The sequence below is a fragment of the Cavia porcellus genome, unplaced genomic scaffold (assembly GCF_034190915.1).
Source record: "Cavia porcellus strain 051 isolate PalLab524CR breed Dunkin Hartley unplaced genomic scaffold, mCavPor4.1 scaffold_25, whole genome shotgun sequence".
In the NCBI taxonomy this organism is placed as follows: domain Eukaryota; kingdom Metazoa; phylum Chordata; class Mammalia; order Rodentia; family Caviidae; genus Cavia; species Cavia porcellus.
In genome coordinates this window covers 41,155,464-41,179,959 of record NW_026947508.1, presented here as the reverse complement: position 1 = coordinate 41,179,959, position 24,496 = coordinate 41,155,464, and the positions used below count along the sequence as shown (strand labels likewise).

Genomic DNA, 24,496 nt, shown 5'->3' with positions numbered 1-24,496 from the left:
TCTCCCTAAGTCTTTAGATCCTCTTTCCTCATAGTGATTGTTTTTGTCATCATTGCTATTGTTTTTTTGTAACATGTAAGACAATAGTCATTGAGGATAGCTGGTACACATACAAAATACATTTTCAATCTTTTTACATCTCCTTTTGTTCCCCTGCTCTCACATCTTGCTTTCTATCTGCCCACCTGCTCTTTTTCAAATCTACCTACTGCTTCTGACTTATAGCTGTCTGGTTTTCTCTCCTTCACCTTCTCCCAGATCCTCTAAGTGATTGTCTGTCTCCTTGTTTCTCATTTGCCGTTTCACTGATGACCCAATTAACAACTTCTCACCTGCTTATCCTTCTCATGCCTGCCTATCTGCGTGAGAATATACTTCCATCTGCTCACGTTTGTATGAGCTTGCTAATGTTTTGCTCTAACAAATTATGAAAATTTTGTAGCTTGAAGTGAAAGAAATTTTGTTTTTCTAGTTCTAGAGATTATAAGTCTAAGACATGCTTCACTGGAACACAAAAGATAAAGATGATTCTGAATTGTGATGGTTCATCTTCCAAATTTTTAATTTTTTAAAATTTTATTTAAAGAAAGACAATACAAAATGAAAATGGGTAGAATTGGTACATAATTTCAAAGGAAAAAAATAAACAGTAATAAATCACTAGTTGATGCTTACATATTGTTCTCTTACAAATAATTGTTCAAGATACAAAAGTGGAACATATAAATGAGAATTCAAATATGGAGGCTGCAAATAGTTCTGTTAAACTATCTAATAAAAACTTAGTAATATGGTTATCACTCCTATACACTTAAACATACATGCATTTATCCATATCTTCATTTATGTTGAGATTAAACAAACCAAAGCAGACTAAAATCACTCTAAACAAAGAATAATAATATTGCTGGATTTCACATTATGACACTCTAGAATCAGCATTGAGTACTGTAGTGCCTTTTTTCCATTAAAGTCTTTGTTCATTTCATCATGTGTCATAAGATCAATTCTTGTAAACTGTTTATAGGTTTTATGCAAGCATGAGCCTTAACATGTATTTCTATCCTTTCTATATTACAGGGAGAAACAGAACAAAGTAGGACAGAAAAAAACATATTACTATAGACACATAAAACTAAAAAGATATATAAAATTGTTGTACCAGGAGTTCTACCATGGTTACTGTGTTGTCTCTTGTTATCATCAATAGATAACAGATAGCTGGTACTCTCTGCCACTGTTCCTGAAATCCTGGTGCTTTTCTCTCTCTTTAAAAGGTCCTGCAGTATTCTCTGTAGAGTTGGATTGGTGATTGCAAATTCTCTCAATTCCTCTTTATCTTGGAAGCATCTTGTTTCTCAATTAATTCCAAGGGACAGTTTTTCAGGGTACAGTATATAACAGTATTAATGGAAATACAACTTGTAGGTAGGGTAGAACTACAAAAACAGGTAGTAGTCAAACCAGAATGGGTACCATAGTGAATCATTGTCATTTTCAGTATAGTTGTCTATACTCTCTGACTTGATACTATCAACCTTAACAGTTTTGAATAAAATCTGTCAATAACAAGCAGAAATAAAACAAATCAGATTTAACTAAGATCAGTCATGATATAACAGTATAAGTTATACAGGGATCCAGATTAAGTTAATAGGAAATTAAAAGATGATTACTGTGCCATATCCTGATATTTTTGGAATAAATGTCTGTGCCCTCAGATCTAGTGCTTGTATACAAACTGGGATGGAATAAGTTCTATCTAAGCAGAGTGGTGCAAGTAATATGGGTTTTAATTCCTGATACACTATTAACAATATCTTCTGCTGTCTTTTTAAAGACTATTCCTCCCCTTTCACTCCCCCAGGGTGTACCGTGTATTTTTGGGTCTCCCCAACACCCTCAGTTTTGTACTGGGGGGCAACCTGCTACTTACCTAAGTGTTTCCAAACTTTCTCACTCCTGGGCTTGATCTCTAGTTGTATTTCTTTACCTATTAAAGCCTGTCTTTCCAACCTATCCATAAATACTGGTCCAGTTGCCCCTATTACTCTCTGGTTCCCTGTCACATAGAGTTCTGTTTTCTCATATTTGATTTTTGGTCCATATGCCCTTCTTCAGGTTAATTATATTTCCTATAAAGAGCATCTCAGTGGACCCTACCTCTTAATCCACTCTGCCTGTGTTTCTCTTTTTTTTCATTAATTTAGTATATCTAGGCCATCTATATTAGAAATTATATACAACCTTCCCTGCCTCATTTCTGTTGTGCTCTTTTTCTGTCATTAGTTGTCTGCTTGTCTTCTTTATTTAGCGTTTTGCTCCATTCATTGGGCCTCTCTGCTACTGTTCCTGAAATCCTGGTGCTTTTCTCTCTCTTTAGAATGTCCTGCAGTATTCTCTGTAGAGTTGGATTGGTGATTGCAAATTCTCTCAATTCCTCTTTATCTTGGAAGCATTTTGTTTCTCAATTCCAAGGGACAGTTTTTTAGGGTACATCAGTCTGGGCTGGAGGTTATTTTCTTTCAAAGCTTGGAATACTTCACTCCATGTTCTTCTTGATTTGATGGTTTGTGCCAAGAAGTCTGCCATAATTCTGATGGGTTTCCCTTGTAAGTAATCTGTGTCTTGTCTCTGACAGTTTTTAATGTTCTGTTCTTATAGTGGGTTTCTGGGATCTTGATTATTATATGCCTGGGTGTAGTTCTGTTTTGGTTGTAGTTGGCTGGAGTTCTGTATGCCTCATACGTCTGAGCATTTTTTCCTTTTCCTATGTTGGGGAAGTTTTCCTTAATTATTTCTGTGAATAGCCTTTGTAGTTCCTTTGTTTGTACCCCTGCTTATTAATTACATTCTTTATTCTCAAGTTATAGATCCTCTTGTTGTCTTCTAGCCTTTGTATTGTTACTGCTTGTTTCCTTGTTATTTTTAAGATTTTTTTTCCTTTTCTGATCCCACATTGCAAACTTGTCCTCCAGTTTGGATAACCTATCCTTAGTTTCTTTCAAGCAGTTTTGCCAGCTTTCAATGGAGTTTTTAATTTCCTGGTAACCTCTTTGAACCTGCTTCATGTATTCTATGTTTTCTCTATTTTCTTCATCAAATAATTTCCCCCTTTTTAAATGTTCCTCCATTCTTCCATCTGTTTTTCTTGAGAGGTGCTTAGCATTTCTTTTATTATTCTATTTATATCTTGCTTTACTTGGTTAAATACTTAACTTTTGAACTTGTCTATGAGGTCCCAAAGATATCACTTTATGTCCACTGGTGCCATGTCTGATATTGCATGTTTGCTGTCCTCAATCTCCTTTGCATTTCCCTTTCCTGGATCAATCTTCTCAGGGTTGGGGGCTAGGGACCCTTTTTGTTGCTTCCTCTTTTCATATTTTTTTGTTCCTTCCATACAAGTGTATGCAGGAGGCCCCAGTTTCTTTCTTTGTTGGTTACAGTTTGTCTGAAGCCCACTGACTAGGTGCTCCCACCCACTGAAGTATACTATAGAGATACAGACCACGGAAGCCTATGGTGTGCCCTCCCCTCCAGGTCAGTCAACCTGCTGAGGGCCCACTGCATTAGCGTGCATTGCTAGGCATAGGGACTTGGTTTGGGTTAGCCCATTGGGTCTCAGTCCAGGATGTGACCCAGGTCAAGTGTTCTAGTGCTGCAGTGGAAGCACCGAGACTTTAGCTGTTCCAATAGAAGCACTGGAACTGTATATTTGATTGGTTTCTCTCAGCTTAATTTGTTCCTGGGTTGGGAGGATTTATCTACTTCTGTTTGGGATTCCCCACACTGTATTGTTTTGGAATCCAAGTTGACTATCTCAAGGAGCCTCTTTAGCCTGCTGTTATCTATCTGCCACCTTTTCTCTGTTGAACTGATGAGACCTTTCTTAATCAGTTGGCAATAGAATGCTTCTCTGGTATCTTCAGCACCCCATGTCAGCTTATTTTCTCTTTCATGTTAAGGAAACTTGAAAGATTTCTACAGGAATTTTTGTTCCACATTAGGGTATGCCTACCTCAAAGTCTAGTTCTTAGAGGTTTCAGTCCATACTCAGTTGGGTCCAAGGCAGCATGGTGTGGCAGGGCAGCCATTCATGGCTGGTGCAAACAGCAAGGTGGAAACCAGAAAGAGTCAAATTTTTTAATTTTACCATGGTGTGAAAGTAATGTATTTTCAGTGAAAAGTATTCTTCAAGTTTTAAAAATTTTGATAATTTTCTGAACTAACAATGTGCAGTACAAAACTCAGCGATTTTGTGAGGAGTGATCAGCCACACTCCCAGGAGGGCCAACAACTAATACTCTACAGTTTTTGTGTTGCTAAGCCAGTGTGATTGGTTCAGCAGATGCATTAAGTGCATTTCCACTCACTGTATTTTCATCTACTGATGGGTTTATTGGAACCTAACCTGTATTATAGCATCTGTATTGGCAAGGATATGCTTCCTCCAAAACTGGAGGGATATCCTCTGCTTTCTTCTTAAAAATGATAAGCATGACATTCACTTATAGACGGTAAATAGAGTAATAGCTACTAGGGACTTGGGGAAAGAATATGTAGACTTTTTGGTACCACTTCCACTTAGGATGACGTAAAAGCCCTAGAGAAAGATAGTGTGATGGAATGCACAACAGTTTGAAAGTACTGAGTGTCACAGAAGTATGCACTCAAAAATAGTGGGTGGTAAGTTTTATGCTATGTATGTTTTATTATGATAAAGCGTATTTCCATGTTTCTCCTCATGTTCTTTTATATTCTGAAACAAATTTCCAATTTATTTTAGGATGAATCTTAGGGTGCCTGCAATGTCAGAACTAATTTCATAATACTAAGATATTTTCATTCATTAACAATTAATTTTACTGGTAAATTTTAGATATGCATAATGATCATATTCATCATATGGAATTTGTACTGTACATAATATTTCTTGATTCTTCTTTTTTCCCTGATCACTTCCTCTCCCTTTAAGGTCTCTTCCCCACTTTATCTACAAAACTTTGTTTCTGATTTTTCTTTCTATCCTCTTTCTTCTCCTCCCTTCTTCCCTTCCTCTTTTCCCATTTCCCCTCCCTTGTATCCCTTGCAATTAGAACATTTTGTTATTATGTCCCAATATCTACTACACATTTTGGTCCTTATTTATCCTTTCAGAGAAACAATGGCAGCAGAGAACAATGCCATATTTAAACATGTGCTTGATTTACTTCAGTTAAGAATATCATCTCAAGGTGTGATATTTGCCTAGAAATGTCTGAAATTCATCCTTGTTTATATGAAAGTAGTACTCCATTGTATAAAAACATCTTTTTAATAGAAAAATATAAAATATCAAAAGAAAATAATAGGAGAGTAACAATAGATAATACGCTATACTGTTATCTTCAAAGTAGTTCTCAGAGTATAAGACATGGGCATAAAAAATTCCCCAAACGGTGTTAGCACAAACTTTTGTTAGAACCTAGAATTATAACTATGTAATGTATTCAGTTTTTCTCTTTTCATCTCCCTTTCTTCCTTACCCCTTATCCAACTCTAGTTCCTCTTTCCTTTTGAACAATTTCTTCCCATTTCACAATATTTATTGTACAGTTTCTCCCTTATTTACTCTTTCACTTTCTTATGCTGGGGAGACAACAGATGTTTACAAATCAGTCTGATTTATTTCATTTAAATGTATGATATCAAATTGTGTGTATTGACCTATAAATGTCTCCAGTTTGTCCTGCTATATGACTGAATATACTTCATTGTAAAAAAAAAAGACCAAATCTTTTTTCTAAGTTGGTGAACATTTTCTAAGTTTCCAGGATTTAGTTATTATAAATGAGCCATTATAAACCTGGGTGCACACATATCACTGTGGTATGATGAGTTGAATTCTTCCAGGAAGATATACAAAATATCTGGTTTGATGAAACCTCTAATCCTAGTGTTTTGATGAATAATCATAGAGATTTTTGTATTGGTCACAGCATCTGCACTCCAAGCAACAGTGGAAAAGGGCTCCTTTCTTCAAAGCCCCTCCAGTATTTGTTATTGGTTGATTTCTTGGTGATAGCCATTCTCTGTGGAGTGAAATGGAATCTCAGTGTTGTTTTAATTTGACCAAGGATGTTCAACAATTTTTCCTATATTTATTTGTGGATTGTATTTCTTCATCTGAGGAGTGTGTATTCATCTCAGATGCCCATTTTGGACTGGGTCTTTGAATTTGAGGGGCCTAAATTTTTTCAATTCTTTATATATTCTAGATATAAGTCATTTGTTTGACAGATAAACAACTAAACATTTCACCCCTTTGCAGGTTGACTTTTCAATCTGCTGGTGATTTCTTTTGCTGTAAAAAAACTTTTTTTTAATAGAATGAGATTCCAATTATTGAGTTTTGTGTTGTTTTTCATGTAATTGGGATTTTGTTAATGAATTCTTTGTCTAAATCTATGTCTCTAAGGATTCTACATACTCAATCTTCCACCACATGTAGCATTTCTGCTTTAATATTTAGATCTTTGCTCTGTTTCAATTTTAGTGCATGTTGATAAACATAAGTTTAGTTTTAGTCTTTGGCATGTGTAGAGCTAGTTTTTCCAGCACCATTTATTAAAGAGGTTATTTTTATTCCAATGAAAGTTTTTGATTCCTTTATCAAAAATAAGGCATCTCAGTGTATTTGGAGGTGTTTCTGACTTCTAATCTGTTCCACTGGTCATGTGGTCTGTGTTTTTGCCAGTACCATGTTGTTTTTGTTGTAGTAGCTTTGTAGTGTAATTGTAAGTCAGGGATTGTGATGCACCCTGACTTGCCTTTGTGGCTGAGAATTGTCCTTACTCTAGGTCTCTTTATTAAAAGAGGAAGGACATGGGCACATATTAATTAATGGTTCACAACTTTCAATCTCTCTTCTTCAATGGACTACCAAAATCAGAAAGTCATCATAAAATCCAATGAAGTCTTCATTTGATGCTCTCAGAAATGAAACTTAGAGTGAGGGTTGCGATGTCACATTACTATGTTATTTAACAAATTTTCAAAGCTGACCCTGATTTTCAGGAAATAAGATGAAAATGGCAGAATTATCAATCTGAAGATTCAAAATTTGGAAGAGGAAATCACTGCTCTTGTGGAATACCATCTCAATGTCACTTGCAAGCACAGACTGCCTGACACATGGGTAACATCAGTTTTGGGAGGTGGATGTAAATAGGTCTCTGGGCTTAAGGCAATTTAGCCTATGCTGCTGGTAGTAGGAAGAATGACATAAAATGAACTGGGAGATTTTCCATTCCATAGAGCATTTATGCCAAGGTGCATAGTGTCAAACATCCTGGTTTCTGGCTGTGAAGCTGGAACCAAGTTATTCAGCCCACAATTGTTCAGGTGCCTCTTGCAGACTTGAACCTGGTTCCCTGACCTTGGGTGTCTCTTATGGCTGTGCCTCAACCTGACACTGCAGATCCCTAGATGGAGCCAAGCCCCAGAGGTTCTGACTCTTGGGTTCAGTTTGTCCCTTTCCAAAATAGTGAACAGTCACACCCTTTCCTGGGGGCATTTGGGATCACTCAGTAATCACTGCAGCCTTCAGCATCTACTGCTATATTTCACTGGTATGTTTCTCCATGGAGGTCTCTGGAATCACCCATCATGCCTCTGTAGGTTCAGGTCACCATTCTCATGTTCTGGCCTGGGACTTCGCAAGAAAGCACTGCTTGCCTTCTCTCTCTTTTGCATGAAAGTCTCTCTCTTTGCTCTCCACGTGGCTCCATTTCTTGCTTCAGATCCTTGCAGGGACCCAAGGCCTCACTTCTCTCCTTCTCTTCTCCTCATTGCTATATTCTAATGTCTAGGCTCCAAAGCTCAGAAAACCTAATTTTCACTGTTCAACACATTGCCATCTTCTCAGAAGTCTAGTAAAATATTTTAAATTTAAGTCTAATGTGATATTTATATTATCAAAAAATGATTCAGCAGATACAACTCCTAGATATTTGTCCATTTATTTTGTAAAAATATATTCACTTAAGGTTCTCTGTGATATTTTCATATATGCCTTGATTATATGTATTCACACTTCCTCTCCCTTTCCCTACATTCTTCCTTTCAATGGCATCTTTCCTATCCTTAATAATTCATTTTTTGCTTCCAGATTGTTCCTCCTCTTCCCACTTCTTGTTCCTCCTTCTCCTCCTCCTTTCCCTTCATGTGGATCATTCTGGTCAATTTAATTTGAATTCTGAAGTTAAAGTTTGCCCTCTTGTTTCTCCTTCTCACTAGTAGGGAGGGAAATGCTGTTATGATTTAGGCAGGAGAGACTGAGGATTTCAGTGATAGTAAGGAGAATCTGAAATCCAAAAGACACTGCACCCTGAGCATCTCTGCACTCAATCCCACCAGATTTCCAGGTGGCATCTCTGGGCTGCTCCAAGTGGCCTCCCTCCTCTGCCTGCTTCTGCTGCTGTTCAAGGCAGTCCAGTTCTACCTGCGCAGACAATGGCTGCTCAAAGCTCTCCAGCAGTTCCCATGTCCACCCTCCCACTGGTTCTTTGGGCACAAACATCAGGTAGGAAGGAGATGAACAAGGTAATGGGAAGGCAGAGAAGTACAGAATTCTAAGACACTGGTAGGTGAATATACAGAAAAAACTTCCAAATTCAGTACTTCACATGCTGTGCAAGTATTCTAATGCTGAGCTACACTTGCATCCTATAGGACAAACTTCCTATATGATGAACACATGTCTTCTAAGGAACACCCAGTATAACTCTCAGAAGAGGATCATCAAAATGATGAAGAGTTTGTTCCTTCACAAGAAGCCTATCCTGCTGTTACTCAGCTCTGAGGCATACTCCTTTCTTATGCAGATATGTTGTATACTTTGTCAGCCTTGTAGTTAGAGGACTATTCTTGAATTTCTTCTTCTCCAGGCTAAGCATCTCCAGCAGCCTCAGTTGTTCTAAAAACAAAACAAAACAAAAAACCCCAAAACACCCAAGACTTCTAGAGGCGTCCTTCCACATATCATTGAATTCATTCTTTATACATATTCCTCAGCTTGCCTAGGAACAGAAGTATCAGTTTGTTAGAATCCCTGCTCTATGAGTTTCTATGGGGGTAACAATACAAAAATCTCAGAAGGTATCAAACTACCTAAAAATCTCAGAAGTTATCTGCTGGAGTGAGTTAGAAAGACTACTCACTACATTTGCCTGAGAGTAAGGAACTTTCCAGAATGGGTAGTTTTTATGGAGGTGCAGTGCTCACAGTGGTAGACACACATAAAGTTCTAAGCTGCATGATGCCCTGAAGGTGAAGGGGATAGATATTTGAGCTGCAAAATTAAACAGGAGCTATTAACTTAATTTTCCTATACACATAGAATTGTGAGTGCTTTGGAGTTCAGTATATTTTGCCCTTTCTGTATCAGGAAAGAGAGAGAGCCTATTCCAGTTTCTTAGGCTCAACAAGGAAGTAGGGTAAAGGGAAACCTGAACTCTGAGTGTGAATTGTACTGATCCCCTGTACTGGTCAGTCCTGCAGGGAGAAAGGGAGAGCTATACCACTCTTTTCTACAAAGAGGTGAAATGATTGACAGCAAAGGGAAACCAAATATGGAGACTATTATCATTAGTTAGAGAGAAATATCTAAACTCTAATAGACAATGCTTGATCATACAAATTTTAACACTAAGACTTTCACATTATTTGTTGATTTTAAGATATTGTGACTTTTGTTTCATATAATTATCACAAGCTGAAAGATGCTCTTGAGTGACCTAGACTATTTATCGTGTAAACTTTTTACATAACTAATACTACTCATGGTGCCGAATCACCTCTCAACTGCTATTGGCTAATAGAAATTCCAGCCAAATATTTCCATCTCTTACAATATTGAGATTTTTTATTAATTTATTTTGTTATTTGTAATACTGAAACTTTTATATTAACTCTAATGGCTAAGGGACAAAAATGTCACATGTAATTAGGCTGAACCAATGGCAGTGTTCAGGAGCATGGCTTGAAGGAACCAGACTTAGAAAAGACACCAAGTACTTCAAAGGAGTATTGAACAAGGTCTTCCAAATCCCTTTAGAGCCAATGTGAAGGGATCCTAAGTGACAAACATTGTGTTTAGGGGGTAAAGATTTCCATGGGGCAGTCCTGGCAGTGGATCTATTGACAATGAAGTTTTATAAAGGACATATCCAGGGACTATAAATCAGCCTTCTTAAGGAATATAATTCTCAGATCAGGTTAGCACTGACTGTCCTTCATGCACCTCACTAGAATATAAGCTCCATGTAACCATGAATTGTGTTCATTCACTGACTACTCAGGGAATAACTGGCAGAAAGTAAGTGCTTCATAAATAACAGGGAATCTATCCATCCTTCTATTCATTCATATATTTACTCAGTGCTTGTTGTAGAAATATTTTTATAGCTCTGGTTAGTTTTGTCTTCTTTCAGACTTCTACTTCCAAAACAGATTAACCCTAAGGCCTTCTGTAATCCCAGCCACAGGTGATCAAACCAGATAGCCACCATGACTGGCACAATAAGATTATCAGGACAGAATTTAGCATGCCACACAGACACAGGGAGCACATGGTGGACAAAGGCCAAAGGTTCCCTGGTCACCATGCAAACCTGAACTTCAGGAGGGCAGTGAGTGCTTTATTGATTCATGGTTGTCTCGCTAGATTGTGACATATTAGTTCTTTCATTTTTAAAAAATATAACATGATTCATGCAAGCCTTGCTGTCTGTGGTACTCTATAAACAGAGGTGACAGATATCAAAGGTGAGTTTTCCAAAACAGGTTAAGGATTAGAACACTGAGTAAAACTATAACAGAGACGCACCCAGGAGTACATGGAAAGGACACTGTGGGGTAAGCAGGTTTGAGTTTAATGTAATCACATGAGCAAATGAACACTGTTTTCCTCATTCTTTCATGAAATAAGTAAACTAATAACCCATTCCTGACCAAAGAATGGACCTGAGCATTACATAATTAGATCACTTTATTGGGGCTACCATAATAAAGTCACAGACTAGTTGCATAAAGCACCAGCAAGGTACTGACAAGACTGACTCTTGTGTGGACTCTGCAGGAGCACACCTTCGGCTTGTAAATGAGCCTCTTCTCTCTAGCTCTCCACATTCTTTTCCCATCCATTTGATTGCATCCAAAATTCCATTCTGGGTAAAGACATCATTACCCTGGATTAGAGCCTACCCTAATGACCTCATTGATATTGGTTACCCAACTAAAGACTATATCTAAATAATATCACATATGATATATTAAGTGTTAGCAATTTGATATATTTATTAATGAAGAATGTAAATTTTCTATAACTCTTGATAGGATTATTTCCAGAAGATGAAAAATATTTCCAAAAGATGAGGAGTATAAAACAAAAGAGGCCTTTATTCTGGGAACACGGGGAGAGAGGACTGGCACGCTGGCTGCTGGAATCTGGCAATCTCTCTCATGCAGACACGTGGTGTGGGAGAATATAAGTAGCCTAAGCTTAGGGCAGTGCCCTAAGGCCATTAGAGATGCACAGGTATTTTATTGGCACACGTTTGGCACCAGGGGCAGATTCCAAAGGGTGGGGGGTATAGGGTTACAGGTAAATCTCTAGGAGTGGGGGAGACAGGAGCTCCCTAATTCTGGCTGAGGCTTTTTCTGGCTACAGTGTCCGGTCTGGGTCAGCAACCCTTTCATATCCCATCTTATGATTATTAGGAAAAGGGGTAAAGATTTCTCTCTTTAACGACTTCCTGCTGGCAGGGGGCGCTGTACTGGAGCCTAGGGGAGTCGACGGGATGAAGGTTGATGCCCAGGTAGATGCTGACGCCAGGTGTTTTAGCCAGGACAACTTCACTGGTTAATGTACGTATGTTAGACTGGAAAAACAAAGAGACATGATGCTATTATGAGACATGGCACTATCATATTTAAGGACCCAGGTGAGGTAGAGAGGAAGGTGCCTTTGATTTAGACATGGTATTTTATTAGGATGACGTTGAGGTAGGATCATTATCATGGTGAGGTAGAATTCTGAAAAATAAGTGTGAGGTTAGAAGGAGTGAAATTATGAGAGGTCATTACTCCCCCATCCGAAGGCATAAAAGATAAGAGGGTAGGTGTGTAAAACTTGTCTCTGGTCTAGGAGTTGAGCTGGAAAAAATAGGGGGAGTATGGGAGATGGTGGCTGTACCAGTATAGGGAAGATAAGGGATTAGGCTTTCAGGGATATCACATTTAACCAGACAGCTGAGGGTAGAAAGAACCATGACAGTTATCACATAGAACATTATAAAGATGATCTTATGCATGATGTGGGAGTCTCTAGGAAAGACTGTCAAGAGTCCTGCTGTAAAAATGATCATTAATAGAGCGTAAGAGATTAGGAACCAAATTGGATAACAAAACATGACTTAGCCTGTTAACTGCGGCTGTGAGGCCTTCGTAAAATGGAGACAGGTGGGTGACAGAAGATGAGATGACCACTCAGAATGATCAGATTTGGGGCTGGGAGGGCACCTCTTAGCCTGAGTGATGTGAAACCAGGATGGGAGTCCAGCAACTTTGACCACTGTAGGGGTAGCCAAGTAGACTAGGTAAGGGCCACTCCACCTTGGTTGTAGTCCTGTGGATTTAGAACATTTGAGATAAATTAGATCTCCTAGGGATATGGGAGGATCTGGTTTGGCCTCTCCAGAGGGTTGTGGAAGGCAAAAATCAGCATGTTGTCGCAACAGGTGTCGGAGGAAGGAGAGGACTGGGACATAGTCAGCCAGGGGAGGGAGATTTTGGGGAGCAGGAAGATTGTGGAGTAAGAATGGCCTGCCATACATAAGTTCAAAAGGACTTAAGAAAGTAGGAGCCCGGGGAAGTGCCCTGAGCTTGGCTAAGGCTAAGGGCAAAAGTTGAGGCCAACGTTGGTGTAGTTCTAAAGTGAGTTTTGTAAGGTGTGTCTTCATGAGGCCATTTGCCTTTTCTGTTTTTCCTGAGGATTGTGGATGGTATGGTAGGGGCCAGGTGATGTGTAAGCTCGAGGACACCTGTTGAGTGATCTGAGAAATAAAGGCATTTCTGACTGAATACCACTATCTGACTGAATACTCTGAGGTAGACCAAACCTCGGGATGATTCCTTGTAATATAATTTTGGTAACTACATCAGCAGTTTCCCTGGTTGTGGAAAAGGCTTCTATCCATCCTGAAAAGGTACAGACAAAGGTGAGAAGATATTTGAGAGTCTTGTGGCGGGACATGTGTGTAAAATCTATCTGCCAGTCCTGACCAGGGGTGTGTCCCTGAAATTGATGGGTAGGAAAGGAAGGGGGTGCCATGCGTCCCTGAGGAGAGGTCCTGGCACAGAGATAACAGGTGTGAGTGGTCTTAAGAATGATAGCTTTTAGAGAAGGGTGTGTGACTATTGGGGCCAAGAGTTTGTACAGGGCCTGTGATCCTATATGAAAACAGTTGCGTAAGTCAGTGATGATGTCTGAGGCCTGTTGATGTGGGAGAACAAGTTTAGATCCCTGAAAAATCCATCCCTGAGTGTTTTGTGTGTAACCTGGTTTATGAGGTAACTGTAACTGCTCTGGTGAATAATTGAGCTGAGGTAGACTGTTTGGGACTAACGGGAGAAGATGAGAAGGACAGGGCCTTTGTGCAGCTAACTTGGCTTGTGAGTCTGCAAAGGCATTGCCTTGAGCAATAGGATCTGTAGAGCTTTGGTGTCCTCTGCAATGGATGACTGCTGCCTGCTTTGGAAGTTGGGCTGTCTCTAGAAGCTTAAAGATAGGGGGAGCATTAATAATAGGGGTTCCTTGAGTGGAAATAAAACCCTGTTCTTGCCAGATAGAGGCATGAGAGTGCAAAATTCTAAATGTATACTTTGTGTATATATTTATAATCTTGTCTTTTTCTAGTGTAAGGGCCCTTGTAAGGGCAATAAGTTGGGCCCTTGTAAGGGCAATAAGTTGGACCCTTGTAAGGGCAATAAGTTCTGCCCTCTGGGAAGAGGTCCCAGGTGGCAGTGGATTTGCCTCTATAACTTTTGACTGGTTAACTATTGCATATCCTGCCTTTTTTGGGTTGTCTGTGTTGTTGAACTGCCATCTATGAACCATGTGTCAAAGGCCAAGGAGAGAGGTGTGCTACTGATGTGAGGGAAAGGAGTGGGAGTCATCTGTAAAAACTCTATGCAGTCATGGTGAGGACGGCCCTCTGAAGTGGGAAGTAAGGTGGCTATATTAAGAGGACCACTAGTTGCAATAAAGATGCAAGGGTCTTGAGAGAGAGCTAAGTGTACCTGTTGAAGGTGAGAAGGGGTCATCAGGGCAGGGAGCACCTTATGTGAGATAAGGTCACGTAGGTGATGAGGTGAGTGTATTGTAATAGATTGTCCTAATGTAAACCTTTTAGCTTCCTGTGTCAGGAGGGCTGCAGCTGCAAGAGCTTGGAGACAAGGAGCCCATCCTTTTACTGTGTGATCTAACTGTTTTGATAAGTAAGCCACTGCTTGAAAAGAAGGTCCCTTTTTGTGTTCTATTATACCTATAGCATTGTGTCCTGACAAGTAGTGTATAGGATGAAAGGTTGGGTGGGATCAGGAAGGGTAAGAGCTGGAGCTTTTAGGAGAGCCTCTTTTAATTTTTGAAAGGAGGCATGTATGGGCCTAGTAGAGTCCAGGTATTCTGACAAGGGACCCTTAGCAGCCTTGTAGAGGGGTTGAGCTAGGGCTGCAAAGTTAGGAATCCAGAGACGAAAGAAATTAGCTAAACCTAGGAAAGATGTAACCTGTCATTTAGTTGTGGGCACCTGGAGATCACGAAGAATTGCCTTATGATCTGAGGTGATGGAGCGAGTGGTGGGGGTGAGAGCAAGACCTAGGTATTTGGCTTTTGGGGAGGCTATCTGGGCTTTGGCAGGAGACACCCTGTATCCACGGCTAGCAAGGAAGGAAATTAAGAAGACTGGCTGAGTGGCATATGGCTAACATGTAGGATGGAGAACATAATAGGAGGTCGTCTATGTATTGAAGAAGAACACTAGGTTTGAGATCGAGTTCTGTGAGGTCAGTAGCAAGAGCCTGACTAAAGAAGTGGGGACTATCCCTGAACCCCTGGGGGAATACTGTCCAAGTAAGTTGTTGAGACCTGAGAGTGTCTGGGTCAGTCCATGTAAATGCAAAGAGGTTCTGGCAATCAGGGTGTAGGGGGATAGTGAAGAAGGCATCTTTAAGATCTATAACTGTAAAGTGAGTAGTGGAGGGAGGGATATGAGAGAGCATGGTATAAGGATTTGATACCACTGGGTAAGTTGGGGTAACAGTACTGTTAATTACCCTAAGGTCCTGTACCAGGTGATAGGACCCATCAGTCTTGAGTACCAGGAGAATGGGAGTATTGTGGGGTGAGTGGGTAGGTTTAAGAAAACCATTGTCTAAAAGCCGCTTAATGATGGTTTAAGTCCCCTTAAATGTTGGGGGGCTATGGAGTATTGGGGAATGCAGGGAAAAATTGAGTGATCCTTGAGACAGATTAAAACAGGTGTGGCATGTGTAGCCAGAGTGGGATTGGATGTGTCTCAAACCATGGGGTCAACCAGAGAAGGAAGAAGAGGGGGGGATGGCTTTGCAACACATTGTGAGGCAGTTTGGAGGATTAGGGCTGTGGGGAGAGAGAAAGTAAAGGAAAAATTGAGCTTTTGAAGAAGGTCTCTACCTAAAAGGGGTGTGGAACATGTTGGAATTACTAGGAAGCTATGGATAAAGAAAAGAGTCTGGAATCTACATGGGATAGGCCCAGTCTGCAAAGGTTGATTTGGCTGGCCGTCAATGCCCACAACAGAAATCAGAGACTTAGTACAAGGTCCTGAAAATTCAGGAAGTACACTATAGGTGGCCCCCGTATCCACAAGCAGAGATAATATTTTGCCTGAGACCTCCAGTGAGACTCGGGGCTCCATCAAGGTGACTGGAGTGGGGGCTGTGAGCCCCGAGTCCCATCAATCTTCCACAGCAAGTCCAAGCAGGTCATTCAGTGACGAATCTTGCATTGACGAAGTCTTCTGTGGACGAGGGATTACAGGATTGCCTAGTTGCTCACTGGTGCTTAGGACAACTGCTCTTCCAATGCCCTTCATCTTTGCAGTATGGGCAGGGCCCAGGAGGAATGCCAGGGTTGGGGCAGTCTTATGCCCAGTGTCTTTGTTTGTTGCATTTGAAGCATGGTCCAGGCAAGACTCTGGCAGCCACACCTTGTTGTAGATTTTTTGTTTTGGGAGCCCCGAGTGCCACTGCTAAGAGGTCAGACTGATATTTAGCAAACTTTAACTTCTGAGCTTGCTTTTCCTCTTTCTGAAGCTTGACTCTATTGTTGAAGATACAGAAGGTTAATTTAAGTAGATCTCCTTGTAGAGTTTGAGGGCCATGTTCAACCTTTTGTAATTTTGCACGAATATCAGGAGCAGACTGTGAAATAAAATAGGAGTTAACAACAGTTATCCCTTCATGAGAGTCTGGGTTTACATTGGTATATTTAATTAAGGTTTCCCAAAGCTGATTTAGAAACACAGCTGGGTTTTCATTAGCCTCCACTGGCCCTCCAAAAATCATGAAGTGTTTCTAGAATTGAAGCATCAAACGTTCCTTCTTGAGGCCAGCACTTGCCAAGGAGTGGGTACGTAGGCCAAACTTCCTGGCAGTAAAAAGTTAATAATTTAGTTTTTATGGTACTTTTAATTTTCAAAGTACGTAAATTGGAGATTAAGCATTGTAACGGTGTTTTCTTGGATGTAGGAAGTAAATTTCCCGTCGTTGATTAAGGCAAGCAAAAAAGCTGGTGGCCCAAAGGAAAAGCTGTCATTGATCCTGTAGCGCCACGTAGCAGGGCTAAGGTTCAAAACTCATGTATTCCAGTTCTCACTGAGAAATGTACGAGTGGAGTTCGTGGAAGGTCAGTAGCAACTTTGCCAGTGAAAGCACGAGGCTTTTAAGGAAAGCGAGGTATTTTTTTAGTGGGCGGTCCAAAAATTTCTGCTTTGGGCTATCAGAACCCAAAGAATGTGAGAAATTTTAGTGTGGACACAGGCTAGCCCAGAAAAAAAACCTGCTCAGGGCTGTCCTAGGGACATGAAAATGCTAGAGACCCATGCAAACGAGAGGGGGGGGGGAGACTAGTCCACTGGGGCCTGGCCCAGTGCCACGAGTCTTCCGAAGTGTGCTCACCTTAAATCAATCTGGGCAGTGGTGCATGGAGACGGCTGGCGAGAGGTGAAACGCGTGTCAGCAGAAGGAAAAGCGCAGAATCAAGCCAGGATGTTACCCGTTCGTGAATCGGCCGGGGACCCAACTGGGTGTGTGTCCCAAGAGTCAATCGCCTGCCTATTGAGTCACATGGCACCAAATGATAGGATTATTTCCAGAAGATGAAAAATATTTCCAAAAGATGAGGAGTATAAAACAAAAGAGGCCTTTATTCTGGGAACACGGGGAGAGAGGACTGGCGCGCTGGCCGCTGGAATCTGGCGATCTCTCTCACCCAGACACGTGGTGTGGGGGAATATAAGTAGCCTAAGCTTAGGGCAGTGCCCTAAGGCCATTAGAGATGCACAGGTATTTTATTGGCACACGTTTGGCACCAGGGGCAGATTCCGAAGGGTGGAGTGTATAGTGTTACAGGTAAATCTCTAGGGGCGGGGGAGACAGGAGCTCCCTAATTCTGGCTGAGGCTTTTTCTGGCTACAGTGTCCGGTCTGGGTCAGCAACCCTTTCAACTCTAAGCCTCTGAAAAATCTTGTGCATCATGGAGTTCATTCCTGAGCACTGCTTGAGCGCTTGCTATGTGAGGTTGTAAAGACAGTTCTAAGGGAAACCCAGTGATAGCACAAGGGGGGGACAGAACCTCAGCTTGAATCAAGTCCTAAGTAAGAGTAATAGTCTGGATCAGAATCCATAGCCTCAAGTAGAGTCTGAGTCTCTGATCCCTGTTTACAGGTTTGGTACTACAACCCCATGATCCTTTAAACATTCACCCCTGCTCCAAGAAATAAACTTTTAAGAATGGCATTATTAGATTTCTTTTCCTCCATAACAGTTCCAAGAGGGCCAGGAGCTGCAACAAGTGTTAAAATGGGCAAAGGAATTCCCAAGTGCTTGTCCTTGCTGATTCTGGAGAAGTAGACTTACCGTCTTGCTATATGATCCTGACTACATAAAAATGATTCTGGGGAGATCAGGTGAAAGTTAAACCCCATCCCAATAGTAGCATTTTTTTCCCTCCTGAGTCCATCCCTAGAATCTGTAAAATTTCAGGAGACAGTAGCAGTTCAAATGTCAATATGTGAATTTTCTGCTCACCTCTCTTTCTTCCCAGCCTACATCTCAGCCTAAAGCCAGTAATACTTACTTAGTACTGAATGTTTAAATTGGATCTGTGTGTCTGAATTTATTTTCTTCTTTTCTTAAGTGAGGTGATCTGTCAGCATATTGCGCCATATACAAAAGAGTAATTTCATCTTTACAGGGTTAGTGGTTTAAAAGCTCTAATTTTCTCCTTTCTTCAGTAACAAAACCATTGCCTACTGCCAAAAAATCAAAAGGTTTTGTCTTACTCTTGAGCACTGAGAATATGGCTTGCAGTTTTCACCAACTTTTTATCTATGTCATTGGTGTGTTCATCTGCTGGTACTCAGGTGTGACATTTCTGAGTCCCATTGACTGTTAGAACAGAGATAGAAGAAAATGAAAGATCATGGGAAAAGACATGGGACAACTTGTCAACTAAGTGTCATCAGAAACTCATGGAAGCCCATATCCTCAAACCTTAGCTTTCTTGAGGTTGTGTTCATTGGTCAGAGTTAATTTTCTATACATGTCAGTTTCCACTTGTTTTTCTTTCAGACCCCAAATCTTATGGTATGTATAGGTTACTGTCTCCCTGGATTGGTATGTATATCTAAATACAATCATTCCTCAGTTAGGGTTCCTGAAAAATATCTCTCTGGCTCACAGAAAGCAAGCCCTGATGGGTCACCACTCTAATGTTCAATCTGTAAATTAAGACATATTTTTCTCCTTCTAACCACAAATTCAGAATCTATCATTCTGGTTGGAATCTTCCTGAGACTCAGCTCCCTCTATATTTCTTCCTATTTCTCTGCATTCTCAGACTAGTGTTTATTGGACTGTTTCCTTTGCCTGTCTTCAACATTTTACAAACTTTATGTCCCAGCTATCATAATCACGTCAGATTACCAGAATAATTGGATCATTTACATTCTTGAAAACGATTAATCTTATTGTCTTCAACCAGGAAATTCTGCTTTCCTGATTTTTTCCCCTGAATTTCACCATTTATGTGAATCAAATTGTGCCCATTCTTCCTTTTGATCTCACTGTTCACACACTCATGCACACCCCTGTCTCCTGCACAGGCTATGGTTTGCTTCTGTTGAATGGACCAACATGATTCCAGTGCCGGCAAATGTTGACCCAAGCCTTCCACTATGACATCCTGTAACCCTATGTGGCTGTCATGGCCAACTCTGTCCAAGGGATACTGATGAGTCTATTACTGTTCCCCCTCCACTCACAGCACACATTCATATTCTACTCTCTACCACAGACAGCCCTCCATCATAATTACAGGCATAACACCATCAGGCCATGGCTCAGTTAGCTCCTCAAGTCAGATGTGACAGTAAGGCATGGCAGCACATGCTTGTAATCATAGCACTGCATAGACTAAAGCAGGAAAATGATGAGTTGAAGCCCAGCTTAACTTCACACTGAGTTTGGGACCATCCTAACCTACATAGCAAGATAATAAATAAAAACTTAAATGAGACATACAGGGATCTGGCATCAAGATTAAACCACACCAGAAAGTTATGATGGGACGCCTAATCTCCAATATTCAGGTCTTCATTATGGTGAACAGAGGTAGTCAGTCCCACCACATGACAGTACTTGTCCCTGGCTGTCATGGGCAATGGCAATTTCAGTGACCTAAGAACCTCACAGTGTGACATTTGATGACGGAGAATCAATTATGTCTCAATAGTTGACTTCAGCCCAACTCTTCTCAGCAAATTTATATAAGGAAGCAGAAATGAAAGTCCCTGATGGCCACCATTAAAACATCCCATTAGTGGAATATTAACCTTGACATATTTACCTCCTTATATTGGAGTCCTGCCAATCCCTCAGGCCAAGCTTAGTTCTCAGAACACTGAAGAAGTCATTTTCTCTTTATATATAACTGGTTTCCAAAATTCAACTTTTTTTCAAGTCTTATGGGATACTATACTTAATTTTTAAATAATTGTGAGAATATAGGTATAATTTAACAAAATCTGCTTTTTCAGTCTTTGGTGCATCCGCTTTCTGAAGTAAGGAACTCAGAACAGGTTATATGAAAATGTAAGGGGAAAGCTTGATCTATTTATCACAGAATTTCTGGGGATAAGAAGGTCAATGCCACCTTCCTACCACAGGACAGACAGGACCAGCTCCTCAGTGAGGACATGCCTCTGGAGATCTTTCAGCATGTTTCCTTGATGACACTAGACTCAATCGTGAAGTGTGCCTTCAGTGACCAGAGATGTGCCCAGTTCAACAGGCCAGTGACAGCACTTCACCTAGTAAGTCCTTTTTACTAATGGTAAGGACCTAAATTCTTTTTACTACATAGAGGCAGATGAGACAGTTTCAGTGCTGATCTTCACAGAAAGCAAGAATCTGACTGCAGCCCCAGTCCAGCTCTAAATCCTTCACTCTCCCAGCCACATGCACTTGATCCCTAGTTTGGTTGGAAGCCTGGATGTTTATGCTTTGTTCTTAGGGTCTGAGAGTTACAAGGGCTGTGAAACAGAAGTAACATGTGCTTCTGTTTTGTGTTTCCATCATGAAGATAAACACCGCTCTAGATTCATCAGACCTTTTCAGACTTAAATCTGTTCTGCATCTTCTTCCTCAGGTATTCTCACTCCTACATCCAAGCCATTGGAAATCTAAACAGTCTGACCTTTCCCTGTGTGAGGAATGTCTTTTACTAGAATGACATCATCTACAGTTTGTCTTCAGATGGCCAATTTTTTAAACAAGCCTGCAAGATTGCCCATGAGAACACAGGTTGTCTCCTATTTCTTCTCCTCTAACAAGCACAAACCAATGGAGTTGGCCATGATCCCTCAGGCAAAACGGGGGACCCTGATGCTCCTGGAGAACCTGGGACCCACTTGTGTTGCTACTTCCCTTATGCAAGAAAGCCATGATACTGGTGTGTCAGGTGATGTGCAGAGGATTACTTGTGACCTCACATGGTGATGTTCAATGACATCATCTCAGAAACATTCAAGGGGGCCTCTGTGTGTTGTGCCCCTGCACAGAGAGCTGACCTTTATCGAATGATACCACAGACTCCGAAATCCTGACTCACACATCGACACTCATGTCAAGCTCTGAAAGACTTCCAGATGGGGAAATTGGACAGACATATGGGGCTACTGTGGGTTTTGGTAGCTCTTTTCTATATTTGGTAAACTCTTTTTGCAAGAGACTAGGTAATCAAGCAGAGGAAGTCTCAGCTAAAGGATAAGAGACAGTTAAAGAAGATCAAGAGGAAGAGGTGTTTGGACTTCCTGGACATCCTCCTTTTCGCCAAAGTGAATATGAGTGAGAGAGGCCTAAGACTTTTCCTAGAAGCACAAAGGGAGGGAAAAATCCTGATCACTTACCTGTATCTGCCCCAAGATCAACTATGGGAGCAGCTTATTTAACAAGGACCTGCATGTTGAGGTGAACACTTGCATTTCAGCAGGCCATGATACCACAGCCAGTGGCATCTCCTGGATCCTCTGTGCTCTAGCTGCGAACCCCAAGCAGAAGTGCAGAGAGAAGGTCCAGAGTCTCTTCAGAAATGAAACTTCCATCACTTGGTGAGTAAGAACTCAAAAGGTGGGAACCCATAGCCTTTTCAGTAGGGGGACACTTAGTCTTTCCAGACACTTTCTGACCTTCAGGATGGGCTTCATTTCAGGGAGCACCTGGACCAGGTGCCCTATACCACTACGTATATCAAGGAAGCCCCGAGGCTTTATCCTCCTGTATGAAGTGTGAGCAGAGAGCTTAGCAAACCTGTCACCTTCCCTGATGGGCAATCCTTACCTAAAGGAATGACCTTCCAGACTCACTTAAGCAATGACAAGGGAAGATTGGAAGTCAACTTGTCCTTAGGAGTTCTAAACCTTGTGGAGTCTCTCCTTTCTCATCTGTAAGTTGGATCTTTAACTGCAAATTAGGAAAGGGACATTCTTGACCTAGAGTTTGAATTCATCAACATCTCAGCAAGTCAGAGTGAAGCTCTAGATTAAATGTTGGCTTTAGGACATTAGTCCTTAAATGTCCTTACTCAATCTGCATAAACAGAATCAGATGAGAAATAAGGAGATCTGACCATTTCCATTTATTAAATATGGGAGATATTCGTCCTCATGTCATGGGTAAAATAGGGTCCATTCTCTGAAAAGCCCTTGGGTTAACTGAAGGGTGCAGCTGATGATCTGATCTGGTACCCCATCATGAACAGTATTGTCCATTGATTCATGGATCTGACTCCAACCTGCCACATCCAAGCTGTGTGGACATGAGGGAGACCAGCCATTCATGGAGACTTTAGCATCTGAAAAATAGGTGTAGAGCAGTGTCTTTCTTGGAGTTTGCTTATGGGATACAAAGCAAGCTAATATATGTTTGGCAATGACTCATGGACACCTTTTGATGGATGTGAGTTGTCATGAGCTGTAATCCTCCAGTTGTTTCTTGCTCTTGTTTATCAGTTTGCCTTTTTCTGCTCCTGGCCTATTCTAGGTTATTCTCCATGCCCACTTTTCCTCCCCATAATAGGATCATCCTGCCAAAAGTGATGATTTGCAGCACTTAGGCCATTTGTGTATGTATGGCCCTTACTAACTCAGGCCAAGGACCTGCCTCATGGATGTAATCAATCTTCTTTCCATCTCCTACCTGCTCCACAGGTATCATTGTGACCAAAGATGTGGCCAAATCCAGAAATATGAGGTCCCTGGAAGAGTGGAGGGGTCACCTGTGAGAATGAACAGCCCCTTGTTTGTCTTCCTGCAATTCCTGTTCCCACCTTTTGGCTTCCTGTCTCCTTAAGATTTGGAAGCAGGATATTGACTCCTCCTACCCTGGCCCTGGTTCTCTCTCTGCCGGTGTATCTGTGTATCTTTCCTGGTTTGCACTGGATTCTACCCAACACAGCCACACATTCCTTTGGAGGAGGATCAAGATGTGGCATCTCATGTGTAATAATGTATATGAGTGTGTGTGTGTGTGTGTGTGTGTGTGTGTGTATGAGTGTGTGTGTGTGTGTATGAGAGAGAGAGACAGAGACAGAGACAGACAGAGAGAGAGAGATAGATAGAGAGAGAGAGAGAGAGAGAGAGCTCCTCTTGGCAAGTATCTAATATTTATGACTCTCTGTGTTCCTATGTGGCATCTGGTGTGTCTCTGTTTGTGTTTGATGGTAAGAAGCATCATGTGGGTGAGTCTGTGGCATTTCAGGACACACCATGGAGATTCTGACATACTGGTCTTTCCAGTGGCCAGCCAAAAATCCATGTGAGTGTATGTTTAAAACTCTGTGTTTTACTGTTTTCATACTTTTGAAGTTTGCATTTTCAGAGTTATATTTATTCATGCAAACTATCCTTAAAGTGTTAGATGTAATCAATTTCCAGGCATCTTAAATGTTAGCTATGTTTTTTCTCACATTCTAGAACAGCCCACCACATTCAGTCCTTAACTCACCAGTCACTGGAATGAATCATTGAAATTTACTTTAAATCACAATTTATTTAAAAGTGGGAAAAGGGGGAAAAGAGAAATGACAGACAGCTGCTCTTGTCAAGTGAAGACAATTCAAAAATGAACTTTTCCAAAATCCTCTTATATATTTGGAATTCTACCAGACTCACTAGTGCTACTGTTAAAGCCACACATTTAAAAGTTTGTTGCCTATTACATAGACAGATTCAATATTGTCTCATGTATTTTGAGCTTTTGGCTTCAGAACTTTATTTTTTTATTGATACTGCATATCTGTGTTAGTTAATTCAGTCAATAAAATACTGTACATGAAGAGGGATTGCTACATATTCACCTAGAACAACTTTAACAAAAACACAAGAAAGAGCTACTAAAATGCCTCTGAGAGAAAACTCACATTTTAACATCACCAGGCCTTTACCGAAGTGTGCATAATGGATAAACCCAAAATAGTTGGGGAGTTGAATAAGCACACTCCAAGTGGTTGCTGTGAAAATCCACAAGGGCTGCAGGACTCATCATGAAGAATATTCATTGCTATAATACTTGTAAATAGTAAGAGGATTTTTCTGAGCTGATTCTGTCAGTACTACCATGCTATATAAACTTG

At 40.8% G+C, this 24,496-nt stretch overlaps 1 pseudogene; it reads left to right on the top strand.

Moving 5' to 3' along the window:
* Nucleotides 1-24,496, top strand: part of LOC100715458 (cytochrome P450 4A6-like) — a 51,226-nt pseudogene that overhangs the window by 2,565 nt on the left and 24,165 nt on the right.